Consider the following 20,637-nt stretch of genomic DNA (forward strand, 5'->3'; position numbering starts at 1 on the left):
TTTCTGACGGACACACGTGCAGATCGTCCGCTCTTAAAACTCTGCCATCTCTCTCCCCACATCCAGCACTGCTGGCGGCTCACCTCCAACTGCGCAACGCTACGCGCTGTTCACATCTAACTGCCCAACACTACAATAGCGAAATTCCAACAATGCCAACCAGTCACAGACTGCACACAGCACAGCCAGTGATTTTGATACAGAGCGCTACGTGACGTTACCAACATTAAAACCTAAACAGCCTACTTACACTATAAAGCTGAGAGGAAGTTAGGCAAACCAGCGTGACCACTCAGCTGAAACACGCAGGAAGGGCACTAGTTCTTAACGTGTAGTGCTTTTTTTCGGCACTCCGTTAGGTACTTCGGAAAGGTTCGATATTTAAAGAAGACTAGAAGAAGAGAGTTTTTTTATCATCTCTAGTTTACCATGTTCATTATCAGTCAAAAGTAGATTCTGAAAGTCTTTCCAGCAGTGTTATCTCCCGAGAGTACACCTAGGCCTCTCGACGGATTTGGTCGTGTGGACGTTTCGGTACCCAGCTTTAAAACTTCTTGGAATACAATCCTCTGTATATCTACGTATACTTTTACACGACAACGTATCGATTCTCTCTTCTTTCTATATATCCAGTTATGTTTGCTTAGTTTTCGTGAGGTATCAGAATTTCTGTTTCACAAATGGCATTTGAAAAGCTTTTTCTGCATTTCTGTGGATATTTGCAGTATGAGTTTATGGCAGGACGTTGTCTTCTTGCTTATGGCCATGAACGCAATCTGCAGTACGCAAGAATATGTTGGTATAGGCCTATAAATCTTCTCCGTCGTTTGCTTTTATCTTCTTCAGTTCGATGTCTAATTCTGTGCAGCGCTTCTTTACGTTACCGTTATGTGAAAGAGATTTTTTTTATGTTTCCACCTCATTTACGCACACCGGCTTTTGTCACCGAATAGGTATTAACAACTCTACGTATGCTGATACTAATATGGACGATCGTGCACAATGATAAAGTCATTTAAATTCGTGTTCCATCTATATAGCGTGATGCAGGTCGCCACCACACAGTGTTTCGACAGCGTGTGAGCACGTGATGGGCTTAATTAATTTTTTATGGAACACTCATTTGTTTGTTTACAGTATGCGACGTGTAGTAATTTGTTATTACCTGATATTGCCGGTGCTACATACTGTCAATAATCCATAATACCCTCTCTGATGCGTAACAGCCCCGCCTGCCGCGTCTTTAGGAGCGACAGTGCAGCAGACTTACTTCACTCGCTAGCGCTTTGTTTCTGAAATTCCTGCCCAGTTGCAGCGAGGCGAGTACTGAGGTCTCGGTGTGGCGTTGTGTGTTGCAGCGTGGGCATCGGCCGCGCGCACTTCGAGAAGCAGCCGCCCAGCAACTTGCGCAAGTCCAACTTCTTCCACTTCGTGATCGCGCTGTACGACCGCGCGGGCCAGCCCGTCGAGATCGAGCGCACCGCCTTCATCGGGTTCATCGAGAAGGACCAGGTGAGACATCCAGGCGCCGTCTCCTTCTATTTGTTTGGTGCATAGGGTCGCAGCCTTTCTGTTTCGCATGTTGGTATTCCAGTTGCCACGGTTCATTTATCGATTGTCACTTTTTACTTGTAGTTCATTGTTGTTATTTGAGTTTTCATATTCTCATTTTGTCATTTGGAGATGCAGAGCGGAGCTGTGGACGCTTGAAAATGAAGTGCCAAGTGCAGAAATCGGAGCATTTCAGACATGTTTTTCTGTTTGAGTTCATCAAAGGAGTGACAGCAGCAGAGGCAGACAGAAACATCTGCGCCAAGTATGGGGATAATTCCACTGCACACAGGAGGGCAAGAGAATAGTTTAAGGAGGACCATTTTGACATTAGTGACTCTCCACGTTCAGGGGGCTTAATCCACAACGATTAACATCAGTGTGCTCGAGAACTAGCAAATGTAATGAACTGTAATCATTCCACCATCGTAAGACATTTGCATGCATTGGGAAGGGTTCAAAAACTGGGTGTCGCGATACCGTACGCTCTAACCCAAAATCACAAAAAACAGCGGGTGGTCATATGTGCATATTGCTGACTCGTCATCAGCTGGCTCCTGAACAATACCGACCATTGGTTCAAATGGCTCTGAACACTATGGGACTTAGATCTGTTTAAACCTAACCAACCTAAGGACATCACACACATCCATGCCCGAGGCAGGATTCGAACCTGCGACCGTAGCGGTCGCGCGTTCCAGACTGAAGCGCCTAGAACCGCTCGGCCACAACGGCCGGATTTCGACTATTCCTATCCTGTATTGTTACTGTTGTCGAGAATACATAAGGAAAAGAAAAGAATGATTAAGCCCAAACAAAGCAACAGTTCACCTTACAAACACCTGAGCGCTTCCACAAAAGATAACGTTATGTATGTGGTGGAACAGCGATGGTGTGGTGTACAAATGACACTTCTTGCAGACGCAATCCAAGAACAACCGGGAAGTCTGAGTGAAATGATGCTAATCCACAATAGCGCCCGTGCGCATTCTGCTAGACTCACAAAAACACTTACACAGCAGTTTGGTTGGCAAGTCATTCCGCACCCACCTTAATCACCTTATCTTGCACCCTCGGATTTTCTGCTCTCTATTGAATAACCCTGGAGGAACTTCGTTTCCGAATGAAAATGTGCTCCGAACATGGTTTGACGAGTTCTTCGCCTCAAAACCATGTGATTTCTATAGTCGTGCGATCGAAAGTTACCCAAGCGTTGGCAAACTGTTATAAATATTCCAGAATGAGATTTTCACTCTGCAGCGGAGTCTGCGCTGATATGAAACTTCCTGGCAGATTAAAACAGTTTGCCACACCGAGACTCGAAATCGGGACCTTTGCCTTTCGCGGGCAAGTGCTCTTCCATCTGAGCTACCCAAGCACGACTCACGCCCCGTCCTCACAGCTTTACTTCTGCCAGTATCTCGTCTCCTATCTTCCAAACTTCACAGTAGCTCTTCTACGAACCTTGCAGAACTAGCACTCCTGGAATATTGATAACTTAAGTCTCCGTTATGTATATCTGCTGTGTTTATCAAACTTACGGAAATGGAAATGAGCGTTTGGCGTCATTGGCTGGGAGGCACCTTACGCGGCACGTCCGGCCGCCTTAGTTCAGGTCTTATTACATTCGACGCCACATTGGTCGACCTGCGCGCCGGATGGGGATGAAATGATGATGAAGACAACACGGTACCCAGTCCCTGAGCGGAGAAAATACCCGACCCAGCCGGAAATCGAACCCGGGCCCCGTAGGAAGGCAGTCCGTCACGCTGACCATTCAGCTATCGGGGTGGACCAAACTTACGGAAAAACGCTTCGAATTTATGGACCAAGACAATAATAAATGTCCTCCTGGGAGAAGTCTGACGCTCTGAGCACATTTTTACATGTAGCAAGCAACTCCACGAAACTGTTTTAACATCTGACCCTGCCAGCAAATCAACATCTACAGTAGAATGCTGCTATTTGATGGCTCGATTGCTGCTCCAGCTAATAGAATTCATCTGAAAAATGCAGCTTCCCACCAGAACTGTTCAAAGTTTATTCCGACAGCTCCCTGAGAATATTTGTCGTCGTGGAAAAATCACTCCCCTTTAAGCGAGCATTGTGTATTATGTATTGAATCAGGGATCTAGAAACGACGGAGAGGCCTCGTCCCGCTGTAGCCCTCAGTGGTTCACATCCCCAGAACAGACTACAGCAGTCCACCCACCCTACCGCCGCCCCACACCGAACCCAGGATTATTGTGCAGTTTGGCCCCCAGTGGACACCCCCCGGGAAAGTCTCATACCAGACGAGTGTACCCAAATGTTTGCGTGGTAGAGTAATTATGGTGTACGAGTACGTGAAGACAGTGTTTGCGCAGCAATCAAATGATTCAAATGGCTCTGAGCACTATCGGACTTAACAGCTGTGGTCATCAGTCCCCTAGAACTTAGAACTACTTAAACCTAACTAACCTAAGGACATCACACACATCCATGCCCGAGGCAGGATTCGAACCTGCGACCGTAGCAGTCGGGCGGTTCCGGACTGAGCGCCTAGAACCGCTAGACCACCGCGGCCGGCGCGCAGCAATCGCTGACATTGTGTAACTGAGGCGAAATAAGGGGAACCAGCCCGCATTCTCCGAAGCAGATGGAAAACCGCCTAATTCCATCCACAGGTTGGCCGGCACACCGGACCTCGACACTAATCCGCCTGGCGCATTTGTGCTGGGGATCGGCACGCCTTCCAGCTCGGGAAGTGGCACATTAGACCGCGCGGCTAGCAGGGCGGGCTTTAAGCTATCGTAGAAGGCCTCCACCACAGCCCACTTAGATGGATTATGTGAAGTCCGACCCATCATCTTCAAGTTGGACAAAATCCTTTCCGCAAGATGCCAGAAAGCGGTGCCTGTCGTTCACAGTAGGGAAGTACAAGATGCGCCACAGCTGTGGCAAGAGACGAAGTTATAAGAAGCAGTACACATATACGGTAGGGGCAGGATTCAAATATGCGTTTGACAATTTATGTTTGGCTTTCCCATGGTTTGCCTAATAGCGTAAGGCGAAAACCAGGATGGTTCCACTGGAAATACCGCTGCCGTGAAATTAAGAAAGCTAGAGTCACCTATAGTTCATGACATGGCCTCAAGCGTGACACTCTGAAGCTGTCGACTGCGACTGCGACTGCGACGTTGCGCGGAAGAGAACTTAACGAGGGGCGTTCGATAAGCAATTGATTTGATTTATTGCTCATTTAGAGACCTGTTGCCTTACATTTTATAACAGGTCATTAATTTTACAGCTTTTCATGTAGATTACAAAACAGATTCCATATTACAAACAGCAGTTATTGTTTTCAGCAATTACTATGGAAATAATAATAAATTAAACATACATTAGAAACTGAAAGGAAATAAAAACAAAAAATATTCACATTTTAAGAATATATGTAGTAGAACAAAATCTGAATTTGTTGTGGGACATCGTAGAATATTCCCGCTTCAGCCCCTATAGTTTTATAAAGTTCCGATGGGTGGCGGGGCGCTATACATACCCTTCAAAATGGCGTCTGTAGCGGAGGTGTGTTCGAAGCAGAGAGCGATCACTGAGTTTCTTTTTGCGGAAAACCAGAGCATCGCAGTTATTCATAGGCGCTTGCAGAATGTCTACGGATACATGGCAGTGAACAAAAGCACGATGAGTCGTTGAACGAGGCGTCTGTCATCAGCGCAACAAGGTTTCACAAACCTGTCCGATCTCCCGCACGCCGGCAGGCGGCACACAGCTGTGACTCCTGCAGTGTTGGAACGTACGGACACTGTCATTCGAGGTGATCGACGGATCACAATTAAACACCTCGCTGCGCAACTGGACGTCTCTGTTGGTAGTGGTGATATAGGCGTGATACTGTTGATTATGAGAGTTGGCAGCTGCACAGGGTCGACTGGGGCGTCCTAGTCGTGCACATCTTTTTCATCACTACTGAAACGCAGTACCCCCCACCTCACATTACTCACGTCTTTTGTATGGTCCCCACATACCTGTGGAGGGCGGCGATGAATTTCAATTGACACAATTTATCTTGAAGTGTGGAATTCAACGACGTATCTCTGGTTCAAATGGCTCTGAGCACTATGGGACTTAACATCTGTAGTCATCAGTCCCCTAGAAATCAGAACTACTTAAACCTAACTAACCTAAGGACATCACACACATCCACGCCCGAGGAAGGATTCTAACCTGCGACCGTAGCGGTCACGCGGTTCCAGACTGAAGCGCCTAGAACCGCACGGCCACACCGGCCGGCGACGTATATCTGCTTTACGCTATTCGACGTCAGTCGCCATTGTGGAACGCTCCCCTCGTGCTGGTGTCTGTCGCAAAACACCGAAACCAACAGGACATTAGCGTGAAGATTCAAAAATTAGACTATAGCAACATCATCCAGCTCGGATACTCAAAAGTCACAACAAAAGAGAAAGCATTTGTTTCGGAATGACCCTTGTACAAGACGGGCGATTTTTGTGTACCCTTTCACTGTACTTGTTGACATAGCAACTAATTTACAGTGTCAGTTCGTGTTCACTAGCGATGGGAACGAATGATATGTTTTTATCTGGTTATGCAGATAACTAGTGCGTCGAGTCGTTGCCATAAGATCAGCTAGAAACTGAGCAGGGGAACTACAGGATCAGTAATGACAAAAACAAAGATGCCACCCAGTGGCAGCCAGTGTTGGCCTACGCTTTCCACAGCAGCACACGTCTCCTTGGCGACGCCGATAGCGGAGCCGGTACGCAGATTACTGCGGCGGCGCTGTATGCAAATATTTTCGCACGAGCAGCCGGGTCAGGGCGGGCCGTGTAATTGTGTTGGTGGCGGCGCGCAAGATTAGGCCGCGAGTCGAGCAGCGCATTTATCATCCGGCAGCCTGGCCCCCACCCACCCCTGCGAGCAGTCGATAGCTCGGCGTTCACCGGCACCCGGCAATCTCTCGCCCCTTGCCGCCTGCAAACCCGTGAGAGATTTCACTGTTCTCCAGCTAGAGCCTACGTTTCTTCAGCGTCCAACCACTACAAAGCGCGTGCCTAACATTTCACATTCGATGAAGTCACCGCAACCGAAGAAAGCTACAAGTGTCACTACAGTACAGTACTGTGTTTGGTCGTCTGTCTGTTACATTACTGCTCCTCTATTCCTCAATAATCCGTAAGTTAAATCAAATTAAGCAGCAGTACACACATCAGCATACGTTTTGCATCGCCCCTTTACTTTTAAATTAGTGGTACAGAGAAAATGCCTCTGAGGCACGCGTATACAGACCAAAAGAAAAAACGAAAAAATGAAGCACCACTAAGAAATTATCGGAATTGGACGGAAATTGATAGATGCTACGTACATGTACAGACAAACAAATGACTACAATTTCAGAAAAATGGGATGGTTTATTCAAGAGAGAAGGCTTCACAAGTTGAGGAAGTCGATAACGGATTGGTCCACCTCTGGCACTTCTGCAGGCCATTATTCGGATTCTCACTGATTGACAAAGTTGTTGGATGACCTCCTGAGGGATATGGTGCCAAATTAGGTCCAATTGGGGCAATAGAGCGTCAAAGTCATCAGCTGATCGGAGGGCCTCTCTCATAATGATCCAATCCTTCTGAAATGGGGAGAGGTCCAGCGACCTTGCTGACCAAGATAGGGTTTGACAAGCAAGAAGACAAGCTGTAGAAACTATCGCTGTGTCCAGGCGGTCATTATCTTACTGAAATGTAAGCTCCGGGCCTGCTGTGGCCGCGCGGCTTGGAGCACCATGTCACGGACCGCGCGGCGCCTCCCGCCGGAGGTTCGAGTCCTCCCTCGGGCATAGGTGTGTGTGTTGTTCTTAGCATAAGTTAGTTTAAGTAGTGTGTAAGACTAGGGACCGATGACCTCAGCAGCTTGGTCTCTATCTTACCACAAATTTCCTAATTTCTGGGTCGTCTCCAGGCATGTCTTCGCAGGTCACGGAGGATCAGTTCGAAGCGGGACTTGTCACTGAAGGCAGTTCTACTCCAGTTTATGAGATTCCAGGCAGCAGACGTTTGTGGAGACGTCCCGGAAAACGGTAGGATATTAACCTGACTGTCGTTCGCCATACAGCCCGACAACTTGGAGTGAGATCTGGGAGACGATTTCTTTACGTAGCAGTTCCCCTGTGGTTGCCATCAGTGGCAGTATTACAGCACAGCTGTACATCGACAATGTTCTACGCAACGGTTTGTTGCCTTTCATGTAAGCCATCCTGGGCTTGCCTTTCAGCAAGGTAATGCCCGCCCACACTGGGCGGGAGTTCCTATTGCTTGTGTTCCTGCTTGTCAAACACTACCATGGTCAGCAAGGTCGCCGGATCTCTCCCCAAATGAGAACGATTGGAGCGTTATTGGTAGGGCCCTCCAATCAGTTCGGGATATTGACGATATAATCGCTTCAAGTGGACAGTATTTGGCACATCCCTTAGGAGGACATCCAGCAACTCTTGTCAATCAATGACAAGCCAAATCCAGAGGGAACCAAAGCGTAATTTATGTTGCTCAATTTGTAAAGCTCCTTCTCCTGAATAGATCATCAAATTCTTCTGAAACAGTAATAATTTGTTTGTCTCTACATACACATCACATCTACAGATTTTCTTCCCATGCGAATAATTCCTTCGTGTTGCGTCGCTTTTTTTTTCTCCTTCTTAGGGTGTATATTCATTTGCAATATGTCCAGACAAAAAGAATTCTGTAGTAACAAAATCACCTGTTTCCCTTAGTCCTTACTTTTCCCACAACAGTCCTTAGCAATGTTAAAGCAATGTTAATACGCGGTGCAATGTCCTTTCGCTGTGATGCAGGCCTGAATCCACCGTGGCATATCATCGGTGAGATCATGAAGCCAGCAGTGGTCCAAATTGTTCCACATTTCAGTGGAGATTCTGTGTAAGGCGCGCAGAGTAGGTGGTCACTTTTGACGTCCGGAAAATTTTGGTTTTACGGTCCTACTGTTCGTTGCAGAGTCTCGTTCCTCTACCGTAGAGCAGTGAGATTATCCTTAACAACCACGACAGGTGTACGGTCACCCCATATAACGCCGTCCCAGGAAACCGTATCAGCGGATATCGTCCATAAGCAACACCCGACACCAGTCCAGGGACGTTCTTTCTGCATGATTTCTTACCCATGTGTAACAGATGTTATGGTGTACGACATGGTGCTCGCCGTGGTCATTGGGGGCGGAGATTCGCATCGTGCAATCGCCTGCTAGCGGTTTGAGGCGATACGTCTCGTGCTTAGCCTCTTCGGATGCCGTACTCAGTTCTCGAGATGTCGACCCACTGTGCCTTTGACTCAGAGTCCTAGATATGGATTACCCTGTAGACCTGTCGAACGTGGACGGCCCGTGCAGTGTAAGTCCTTTACACTACGTCTCAAACTGGAACCAATCCCGCGTCCGCACCGCTTGACTTTGATTCCAGCACACACGTCAAGCAACTTCCACGATTGACATATCTTCAGCGAGTGACGTGATTATGCGAAGCACATCATCTGTTGCGATTGTCCCCCGTGGCATGATGGATGTTCACTCTGTTGTTGAACAGACGTCCCTCATGCGTCCCTACTTTTGCTTTAGTTTCAACTGTAATGCTGCACTCCATTCGAGTGAGGTGTTCTAGCGGTAATCAGGGTTCTAACTATCTGTGTGTGACGTCAAGGATGATCTTCCTATGAATAAAGGAACAGTCACAATGGCAACACACCTGTACGATGTATCGGGGTGATAAAAAACTTTCTATGATGTGTGTATTATCAAAAGCCATTTATAAGTTAAATATGTTTTGAAATTGAGGTTACTGGAAACTAACAAAAATTCCCGTTTTCAGGAAAAGTGAAACCGTTAAGACATTAACGAAACTCAGTTAATTTGCAAATATCCCATGTTGCGTTGTAAAAACTTTCTTCCGGTTCTAGACACAGGATGGTGCACGACCGATGAACTGTGGCTTTACCACCCACACGTTTTGTAAGTAGTTTTAAAAATATATAGAACTTTTCTTGCTATAAAATTCTATAACTGAAGAATCTCATATATAGGTGTATTAAAAAGCGAAAGATTGTGTGTACGACGCTTGAATACCGATACTCATCCAGTATTTGAGAATTCTCGCCGACAGCCCCCACAAATGACGGAAGGATAGAAATTTAACAGTTACTACAGTTGCGCTGTTCATGCAGTAAAACTGTCACATGAAGAATGACTTTTTAATTTATGACTTCTTTGCTAATAATTGTACCCGAGACATATTTTGCAGATAGTATTAACATGTTAAATGTAGCAGCAAAATTACGTCATTCTACGATACATAGCCCAGGAGACATGACGTCATAAACTACTGCATCAGGTATGATGTTTAAATTTATTACATCTTTGCTATTAAGTATATTAGTATCAAATTTCTCATACAGGATCCACATATGCTGCTGATTCTATTTACCAAAATGTATCATTGTACGACGCAGAGTTCAAGAGATATGACGTCATAAATACTGAGCTGCGAGAAAACGAAACAGCATGGCGAAATTCGCCAAAGACACAGGTTAAATATGTGTATAAATACATGTGTAATATACCTGACATGTCTGTGCACGGGCAAAGCCACGGATAAAAACGATTATACTAAACCCCTGGAACGATTTCAAGCTAATTTGGTACATAAATACACACATCATAAAAGGTTTTGCATCACCTCGGATCCCAGAGTTACGGATCTGTTCAGAAAGTTGGAATAGAGATCAACATAAACATCATTTCCGACCTTTTTATTGCTAATAAAAACCACACATTGCATGTTGTACTACTATACAGCGAGACCTTCAGAGGTGGTGGTCCAAATTGCTGTACACACCGGTACCTCTAACACCCAATAGCACGTCCTCCTGCATTGAAGCATGCCTCTATTCGTCGTGGCATACTATCCACAAGTTCATCAAGACACTGTTGGTCCAGATTGCCCCACTCCTCAACTGCGATTCGGCGTAGAACCCTTGGAGTGGTTGGTGGGTCACGCCGTCCATAAACAGCCATTTTCAATCTATCCTAGGCATGTTCGATAGGGTTCATGTCTAGAGAACACGCTGGCCACTCTAGTCGAGTGATGTCGTTATCCTGAAGGAAGCCATTCACAAGATGTGCACGATGGGGGCGCGAATTGTCGTCCATGAAGACGAATGCCTCGCCAATATGCTGCCGAAATGGTTGCACTACCTTATCGGAGGATGGCATTCACGTATTGTACAGCCGTTACGGCGCCTTCCATGACCACCAGCGGCGTACTTCGGCCCCACATAATGCCACCCCCAAAATAGCAGGGTATCTCCACCTTACTGCACTCACTGGACAGTGTGTCTAAGGCGTCCAGCCTGACTGGGTTGCCTCAAAACACGTCTCCAACAATTGTCTGGTTGAAGGCATGTGAGATACTCAACGGTGAAGAGAACGTGATGCCAATCCTGAACGGTTCATTCGGCATGTTGTTGGGCGTATCTGTATCGTGCTGCAAGGTATCGTGGTTGCAAAGATGGACCTCGCCATTGACGTCGGGCGTGCAGTTGCGCGTCATGCAGCCTTCTGTGCATAATTTGAGTCGTAACACAAAGTCTTGTGGCTGCACGAGAAGCATTATTCAACATGATGGCGTTGCTGTCAGAGTTCCTCCGAGCCATAATCGGTAGGCAGCGGTCATCCACTGCAGTAGTAGCCCTTGGGTGGCCTGAGCGAGGTATGTCATCAACAGTTCCTGTCTCTCTGTATCTGTTCCATGCCCGAACAACATCGCTTTAGTTCCCTCCGAGAGGCCCGGACACTTCCCTTCTTGACAGTCCTACTTGGTACAAAGTAACAATGCGGACGCGATCGAACCGCGGTATTGACCGTCTAGGCATGGTTGAACTACAGACAACACGAGCCGTGTACCTCCTTCGTGGTGGAACGACTGGAACTGATCGGCTGTAGTACCCCCTCTGTCTAATAGGCGCTGCTCATGCATGGTTGTTTACATGGTTTGGCGGGTTTTGTGGCATCTCTGAAAAGTCATAGGGACTATGCGTTTGATACAATATGCACAGTCTACGTCTATCTTCAGGATTTCTGAGAATCGGGGTGATGTAAAACTTTTTTTGATGTGTGTACATTACCATGGGTTAAGAACCGCCAGCCTTGCACTAGGGTAATAACGTGGAAAGAGAGAGAAGGGGAGACGAGGAGATGGACAGACAGTGAAAGAGCAGGAGATGGACACAGGTAGAGGGATAGGAGGCGATAAACAGAGAGAGAGGGAGGAAGAATCGGATAGAGAGAGGGTGAGGACGAACTGGACAGAGAAATGGAAGAGGAAGAGATGAGCAAAGAGGAGGGAGGGGGAGATGATCCGCGAGAGATGGAGAGGGAGATGGACGGGACAGGGCAGAGTTGGAGACAGGAAAAGAGGGAGGAAAGGAGGAGAGAGGGGGAATGAGGGAAGGGACAGAGAGAGGAGGAAGGGGGAAATAGACAGGAAGAGGGCTAAGGAGGAGATGGACTAATAGAAGATTGGAATAAATACAAACCGAGGCACTTTTGTTTTTTTTGATAACTATTTAATCGCGGGTAACACCGTAGGGTGCAGTTAGTTAACAATACAATCAAAACAGCTTTAATACTCTATATTATTCGACACTTTAATGTTTAGAACTCGAAATATTTACAAAATATGCGCAAAACATTACCTCATGGTTCAAATGGCTCTGAGCACTATGGGACTCAACTGCTGTGGTCATTAGTCCCCTAGAACTTAGAACTACTTAAACCTAACTAACCTAAGGACATCACACACATCCATGCCCGAGGCAGGATTCGAACCTGCGACCGTAGCAGTCGCACGGTTCCGGACTGCGCGCCTAGAACCGCGAGACCACCGCGGCCGGCCATTACCTCATGTCATAGCAACAACGAAAACTGTGGAAAATTGTGGCTACTACTTAGTGAGCATTCCTTCACGTGACTCTAAATTCAAAGACTACACCGAAGTATCGACGAAAAAACCTCACGTGTTCCTAGTTACGCTATGCTCTGGTACAATAGTCTCCACCACTACAAGAAGAGAAGAGCTTTCGGGTTACTGTCCTACTACTTGTCTGTTTTTGATTGAAGATGACAAGGTTCAGTTTCGTACATCGTACAATAAATATTTCACACTTGTGCTAATAATTATGTCACGTAATAACCGACTGTTAAACTATATTCCCCGAGATTCGCAGCTCCCATTTCGCGCACAGAGTGATGCAGGTTGAGTCCTGTTTGCAGCACTGATGGGAATTAAAGTCGAAACGTTCACATAAAAACTCTGAAAGACATCATACGGTGTGCGGCAGAAGATGCTTGGTGTACCAGAACAATTTCCTCTCTTCGTGTTCCATTCGCGGATGACGCGCAGAGAAACTGATTTTCAACCATCTTCTGTGTAGGGCCGAAATTCTGTTATACGCTCGTGGTTACTACTCGAAATGCAGATTGGGGAGCGTAACCCGCTTCTCAGCTCATAGTGGAACATAGGCTCTTATTCTTGAGAAACATTCAAATCAATCTCGTGCAGTGCTCCGCACTGGAGTTGGTTCAGCCTTTCTGTGGGCCTCTCACACTGACTAAACTAACTTTTGATGATTTGCATAATTCTGTTGTGAATCTTCTGTATCTGTTCCGATAGCTCAAAAGCCTAAGGGTGATAGGCTAACTGACTGAAGGAGGGTTATGTACGTGAGCTATGTACGGATGCCATGTTCTAGCCTGATTCCGCAGAATGGGAATCTTGGATTTGGCTGGGAGCGTAGTGAGAGGCTTAGAATAAGATCAGAGTTGTAGTTTGCTCCACAACCATCAAATCTGTTTCCTGGTTGACGCACCGAACGGAAAGATATATACATTTAATCGATCTCTCACTTACACTTGATTATTCAAATTCTCGTTCTTAATTCATACGTGAATGAACTCTTTTCTTTTACTGAAACCGTATTTTCATTTCCCAATTTGTCGACACTAACATTCTCATTGTGGCATTGTTTCAGGAGACGGAAGGCCAGAAGACAAACAACGGTATCCAGTACAGGCTGCAGCTGCTCTACGCCAATGGTAAGTTAGCATTACTGCCTGCATAAAACTCCTGGCATTAGATCTGCTACCGCATACAATAACAAACTGATAACAGGGTTAACACACAACATCGTTTTCACAATGTGTAGGATAACGAGTGGCCACTTTGCTGAAAAAATTCTTTTATTCTGCTGTTTTACGTTAGATATAACGGGATAGTTGATCTCCATTCATGTGCCTTCCACTTATGATCTAACGCTACTTCTGTTGTAATTTACAAAGCGAAATCAACCTTTACTGAACTACAGAGGAGGCATACACGCATGGTTAGGTATAAAATGGATATTAAATCATAATTACTTCAGTGAAGTTATCGGACTGTTCTGGAATTTCAGAAATATGATTACTTATGAAGCCACGCTACCAAGAAGCTATTTAAGAAATTTGCATAGAAGCTATTTACAGATTCGGAAAAGGCGACGTCAGAGGAATTATACAACGGAAAGAAATGTGTTATGCGTTGTCACTAGCCCTTTTAGACCTTTTAATGTTGCATCTGAACTTCAACGAAAAGTAAAGGATTCGGGGCAAAATGTAGCACACTTCGAGATAATTTCTTGCAGTACAAAACATTTGTCACATTTTCATAATGGATGGTGGAAACGCTACCGCATGTAGAAATAACAATAAATAAAATAGCCTCAGACTGCAATTATGGTGGTACAAATTTTATTGCATGATCGACCACTGTAGTGTCGCTTGCATGGCGTTGCGGACGTAGGATGTGAGTTATAGGTATTTCGATTGACAACCTGTGTGACCTGGGAAATGAACACATAACTGTCTGTTAGATGTTTACAAAGCTGCATCCGAGGATGAGGCGTGAAGTCACGAAATCGATCATGCAGTATAATTTATAACACCTTAGCTGCAGCCGAAGACTATTTAATTTATTGTTTTATCTATCACATTAATTTTCTTACAGTTACTTTTCTCGGTCAGTGTTTGTTGATTACTAATGAAAAGAAGATTTCAAGCATCATGAAAACTGCCTTTTAGGATCGTTTATCGAGTCATATCTCAGTTGTTGGCAGTTTTTCCGTTACATATTACGTATCTTTTATTTTTATTTTTGCATCACCGAATAACTGCTCCGATGGTTGATACTGCTGGCCCTTGACGCAGGGGTACTAGATACGATTTCTGGCAACGAAGTTTATCGCTGTAGGAGGTTCTGAAACTAGAAGTCACTATACCAAATAAGAAGTTACGTAATAATAACGACGCTGACATGCTGTCTACCTAAAGGGCCTAAAATAGAGCAGCTTGCGGAAGTTGGTAGTCAAATGACTTTCATTTATTTCACGTTTTGCTGTGTTTGAGGCTAATTAAACGCAAAGTAGCCTAATATCTGTAAGATGAAGTAAAATTTAACCCAGGACATAATCAAAGGCGGATCATAAATTGCTCCTCATCACGTCTAGTTTACTTGTAGGGGAAACACTATGCCAGTGACGAATCTTTCTCCTACCACCAGAATTCTTCGTTACAGGGGAAAAAACCTAATGTTTTGGCAACGCTCATAACGTAAAAGTTCTTCGAATTTGAAGTCTTGACAATTCTGTAGTGAACAGCAAGGACACTGTGACCAAAGGATAAGCATTGTACAGCTTAAGCCGTCCTCAAACGGGACGATTTTCTCGCCTTGACGCACGCCGGACGTGGTTTGCATCGTACTTGGTGCACGCTTAGAAACAAGCTGGTGCAGCTCAGGGAGCATGCTCCTCGTCGTAATTTGCGATCGCAGCACTCTCCAGCGTCAGTTATCGTCTCTACCTGGCTCACAAACAACATAGTTTGTTTACGAAAATGGATGTTCGCAAAATTGTTACGATAGCTTTATTAAACCGCACATTTCCTCCTTTGTCGGTTTCCTAGCAATATTGGTGTCTTCGTGATGTGCACAGATAAAAAATTCTATATCCTGAAACAAAAGGAAAGCTTTTGAAACTTCCCTTAGAATAGTCCTCAGCATAACATGAAAATTATTTCATCCTTCTCACTTTTCAGTCAAACTGTAAGGTCATTCTCACTGGATCACTGCTTCTATTCAGCAGTAGAATTTTTAAAACATTTGAAATACAAACCTTTAAACAAGGAGGTGCAAAATATCCCACTACAAGGGTTGCAGCCTCTATTATAGATAGAGCTAAAGAAAATATTTGCTTACTCGTTCTACTGTGACATTTTCTATACTTCATGCGTGTGTGTGTTTTTACAAAATCAAAACTCACTCACTCACTTACACAAACAGACTCACTCCTGAGAGAGAGAGACTGCTTTTATATGCACACTTGCTAAACCGGCAGTGCTTCGCAAATGCTAAGGATGTAATGGTATTGGGTATACACCCTAATCTCCTGCTCTCCCTCTCTCTTCCTATTTCCTCCCCCCCTCCACTGTTTGTCCATCTCCTCCATCTCCCCCCCTCTCTGTCCTTTCCTCCTCCCGCTCTCCTACTCCCCTCTCGGTCGGTCTCCTTCTTCCTCTTCCCTACGACCATGTTCTCCCCCTCCCCCCCCCCTTCTGTCCATCTCCTCTTTATCGCTCTCTCTGACCTCGAGACTTCTTTATAGTTATTGATTGAGAAGTGAAGTCGCTTAAAATGAACGTGCAAATCGGGGTCATTGGTATGCGGGGGACGAGAGACGTCTCCTGCTGCTGGATGTGTGAGAATAATAGCTGAAATGACAGTATTGCGCATAGTTTTCATCTGCAAACGGGCAGGATTACAAAGTTGCGCACGATTCAAGTTCCATAGTAGTATTTTCATCATAAGCCGACAAGCCATAAATATCACCTACCCATTTACGGTTGAAACCGAGGGCGAGGAAATAACAGTAAGGAGAATATTGTGAACTACGGTACAAACAATTCGTCTAATGGCGTAATACCTTGCTATCGTAGTTAATACTGACTGGAGAAAGAAAACGATACTGGACATTTCACAGCACAGTATAGTACAGCATATTCTTTCTCGCAATTCGGTTTAACACAATACCTGTAATTTTACGTTAAAAAAATGTGAGAGTCGTTAAGCCGGCCAAGATCTATTTGTGGTTATGATAGCAACTTTAAATAATGGTTTGTGGTTATGAGTTAGTATAGACAACGTCGAATGTCTAGGTACATACGCCTTTTAAACTGATAAGAAAGTATAGTATCTTTTAGAAATGTGAAAGTGAGTTATAAAAAGTACTTGACTATAGCAGACGCAAAAATTCCTTCGGACATTGTAACGCTACGTATCTTACCACTACACTATGGTCAACATAACTGATTTGTGACCTGTCTTCCATCTAAGGATCACCTCAACGGTTATATTGGCGTTAATAAATCATACCAAAAGTGGGCTGCTTTTTAAGTCTTCATACGGAGGCAACCAAATTCGGAAATACTTTAACCACCAAGTTGACGTTTTTCTTCATTGTATTGCAGCAAATCGTACCAAGACCGACACGTTTTCAAGAGATGTTTAATGTGCTGGTGCTTTGAAACAGCCTGTATTCATAGCACGTGAACGTCAATATAAAACCAACCAAATACCAGTTTGAACTAAAATCATCGATATTTAGTCTGTGTCTCGCAAGTTCTGCTTCTGACACAGAAAGCGATTTTGCATCTCATTGGCCACGTAAGCAAAAATCTGACTTGTCTTATTCACCCTTTCAGGCTGCGCACTGCTGTGGAACGTGAAATTCCACGTTGGTCGTCGTAAAACTCGACCAACTCCTCATTCACGAACGCTTTCTCTTCCCGTGTAAGGACGGCCTTAGAGGTTACACAGAGTGTCCGTGGTTTTCACGTACCTCTGCAGGTATGTTTATGTCTATGTATATTTAAAAATATTGTGTAAAAAAGTTAAAATAACTTGGAAAGATATGGTAGGTCACATGAAGTTAAAAACGCTTAGCCTCTCGCGGATTAATCACTTGTGTGCTCGCTTTCTGATATAGCACGCAAATGCTTTCAAGCCCTTGGCTCGTCAGCAAAAGCTTCGTCGAAATAGTCTCTCTGCACGAGATCACTATCATAGACGCCGAACAAAATTAGTCCACTGATCACAGGGAGATGCCTAAATAACAAAAATCTATACGTACACCAAGTGTTTAGACCGTTTTGTCATGTCTAGAAAAAACTGTCAGAAAGCCAATGAGTCGATGCAAACGATGTGTAGTCACCTGTTGTTCTTGACGTAGAGAACAGTAGGACCACAGCTTACCTCGCCAACGAACAACGCGTGAAGCTATAAACGCTTTCTTCGAGAAACAGTTGTTGGATGTCCACTTCAGCGATATCGTGCCAAATTTTGTTCAACTGGCGCATTTGATCGTCAGAATCCCGAGCTCGCTGGAGTTACCTACCCACATTGTTCCAAACCCACCTGAAATGGGGAGAGGTCTGGCGACCTTGATAGCCAAGATAGGGTTTGGCAACCACTGACACAAGCAGTAGAAACTTTCAACTTGTGCGGGAGGGCATTGTCTTGCTGAAATGTAAACCCGGCGTGGCTTGCGTCATGGCAAGCTATCCAAAGCTCACATTTCAGCAATACAATGTCCGCCGCACACGGCGAGAGTTTCTACTGCTCGTCTCCCCACTAGCCAAACCCTACCTTGGCCAGCAAGATCGCCGGATCTCTCCCCAGTTGAGAAGGTTTGAATAATTATTGGCAGGGCTCTCCAATCAGCTCCGGATTTTGACTATCTAACGCGCCAGTTGAACAAAATTTGCCACGATATCCCGCAAGAGAATATCCAACAATTTCGTCAGTCCATGTTAAGGCGAATAACTGCTTACATAAGGGCCGGAGTTGAGCCAAAGCTTTATTCAGTTGCTGAGTTTGTGAATATTTCTCTTGAATAAATCATCCATTTTTTCTGAAATTGTAGTATTTGTTTGTCTGAACATGTTCATCACATCTACCGATTTCCGTCCCATTCGGATAATTCCTTCGTGGTGCCATATTTTTCTTTGTCTTAGAGTGTATTTTTAAATCCAAGTACAGCACTGTCAAATAATAAGCAATCGAATAACCATTCAATGAAGTGAGCAGATATTCCTTGTCGGAAATAAAAGTGCAAGGTAATACAGAGTTCTTTTTCTGTCTTGACTGCGAAGTATTTTACCATTTTAGATACTTTATACAGGATCATCAAACATTAAAAGTTTGTGCTTCACTGTCTTCAGCTCGTGACACTGCAGTTCACACTGACGGGCTATTAGTAGGTAAGCATTCTTTTTACATCTAACGACGGTGCAGAATGCCTAGAAACCTTTCATGTCTTAATAAAAATACTTTGAACTCTAGACAGATTTTTTATGTATATTACTAATAGTACTGGAATCGCTACATCAAAATGCCGATGTCACCATTTCAAGTGTAAAGGTCTGTATACGAGACACCTCTTATGATTAAAGGTGAATATGACTTAGGAGACAATAAGTTACTCAGCAAAGACGTTATGGAATGCAGTCGAGCAGAGGATAGTGACTTATCATCAAAGTTATGGCAGTCAAAGCAGAGGATAGTGACTTATCATTAAAGTTATGGCAGTCAAGACAGAAGAATTCGACTATCCAGGAAATACATACTGAAGACGAGTGAAGCAATGCAGATATCAGAAATACACTGAGCTCGGCTAAGTACGTCTTCTTCCGTAAAGGTGTTTTCTTAGTATCAGTATTGGGTGTGGCTAAAAAACATGTTTCCGAAACGGGACCCATGGAGCAATGCATCGCATGGATGGGAAACATGGACTAGTTTAAAATCAACGATGATTAAACGAACGATTTCAAAGTGATTGCTTTGGAAGTACATTCAAAATTGAAATAGACGTATTAATTAGAAACTGAAGACGAAACAACGAACTAGAAAGAGTAGGTGTCCATGGAGAATCCTCAGCAAAAGCACGCACATATCGGACATGCACTTCTTTTGGTAATAGTTCGCTTGGCACTGGGAGATACAGTAGAGCGGAATAGTTATAGTACTAGGAAAATATGGAGAGCAGATTATCAAGGGTATTGGGTACCATAGAGATCCAGAAAGAAGACTAACACAGCGGGATTAGCAATGGCAATGTGTCTGCATAATTGATAACTTCTCGCTTTCCCATCAGAAAGTGTTGGCGTAGCCAGAGAGTCGTCCTTGGTTGTTCGCGGTTGACGAGCAATGAAGGATAGTTCCTTGAGAATCGTAGTCATTCGTGCTGGCGGCACGTCAGACTATCAATAAACGTGCCAACGGCCAAAGAACACAACATAGCTACTATGATTAAGTGGACCGGATGTCTCAATGATTACGTAACATTCGAAGGGTTTATAATATTTTCTATCACATTTGTATGTGATCAGTATACGTGGATACCTGTTACGTAGTGCAGTAACGTGTCGTTAGGGAAAGTATGAAACAGTAGCTTGTTACCTTCCACGTCCCAGCAGTGCAGACTGGGAGACGCAGCTGTAGTTTATTGTCGATACTGAAGGTCCCCGTGGCGTCCAGCACAGTGGCGGCCACTCCAGAGGCGGTCTCTGCGGACGGCGAGGAGCGGAGTGCCGCAGACCGCGGAGATTGCCCACCAAGGCAAACTGTCTTCAGCCGGTGCCAAACTTGGTCGCCCCCGCCCCTCCCCCTCCCCCTCCACCCCCTGGCGATAATCACGCAACCCGCTCGACGGCCGCAGGCCGCTGCGGTCGCTCCCTCCGCTGCCTCTTGCTGTGCTGTGCTGTGCTCTCCACTGGCCATACCCCTCCTCTGCTCCACCACAGTCGCCTGCCGGCCCTGGGTACTGCATCTGAGCAATAAGCTACATAAAACCACTTACACAACCTTTGTGGTGGATTACTCGTACTAATTCAAGGGAAAAACTATTATGCATATGTGGAATTACA

At 45.0% G+C, this 20,637-nt stretch overlaps 1 protein-coding gene across 1 annotated transcript in view; it reads left to right on the forward strand.

Annotated features, from left to right (window-relative positions):
- LOC126235517 (transcription factor collier) overlaps positions 1-20,637 on the forward strand; it is a 600,438-nt gene that overhangs the window by 98,332 nt on the left and 481,469 nt on the right. The window contains exons 2-3 of the mRNA XM_049944238.1: positions 1,359-1,512; positions 13,659-13,722. The gene's annotated coding sequence lies outside the window, so the exon portion shown is untranslated. The remainder of the gene's footprint in view (positions 1-1,358; positions 1,513-13,658; positions 13,723-20,637) is intronic.

This window comes from Schistocerca nitens, chromosome 1, assembly GCF_023898315.1.
Source record: "Schistocerca nitens isolate TAMUIC-IGC-003100 chromosome 1, iqSchNite1.1, whole genome shotgun sequence".
NCBI classification, from domain to species: Eukaryota; Metazoa; Arthropoda; class Insecta; order Orthoptera; family Acrididae; genus Schistocerca; species Schistocerca nitens.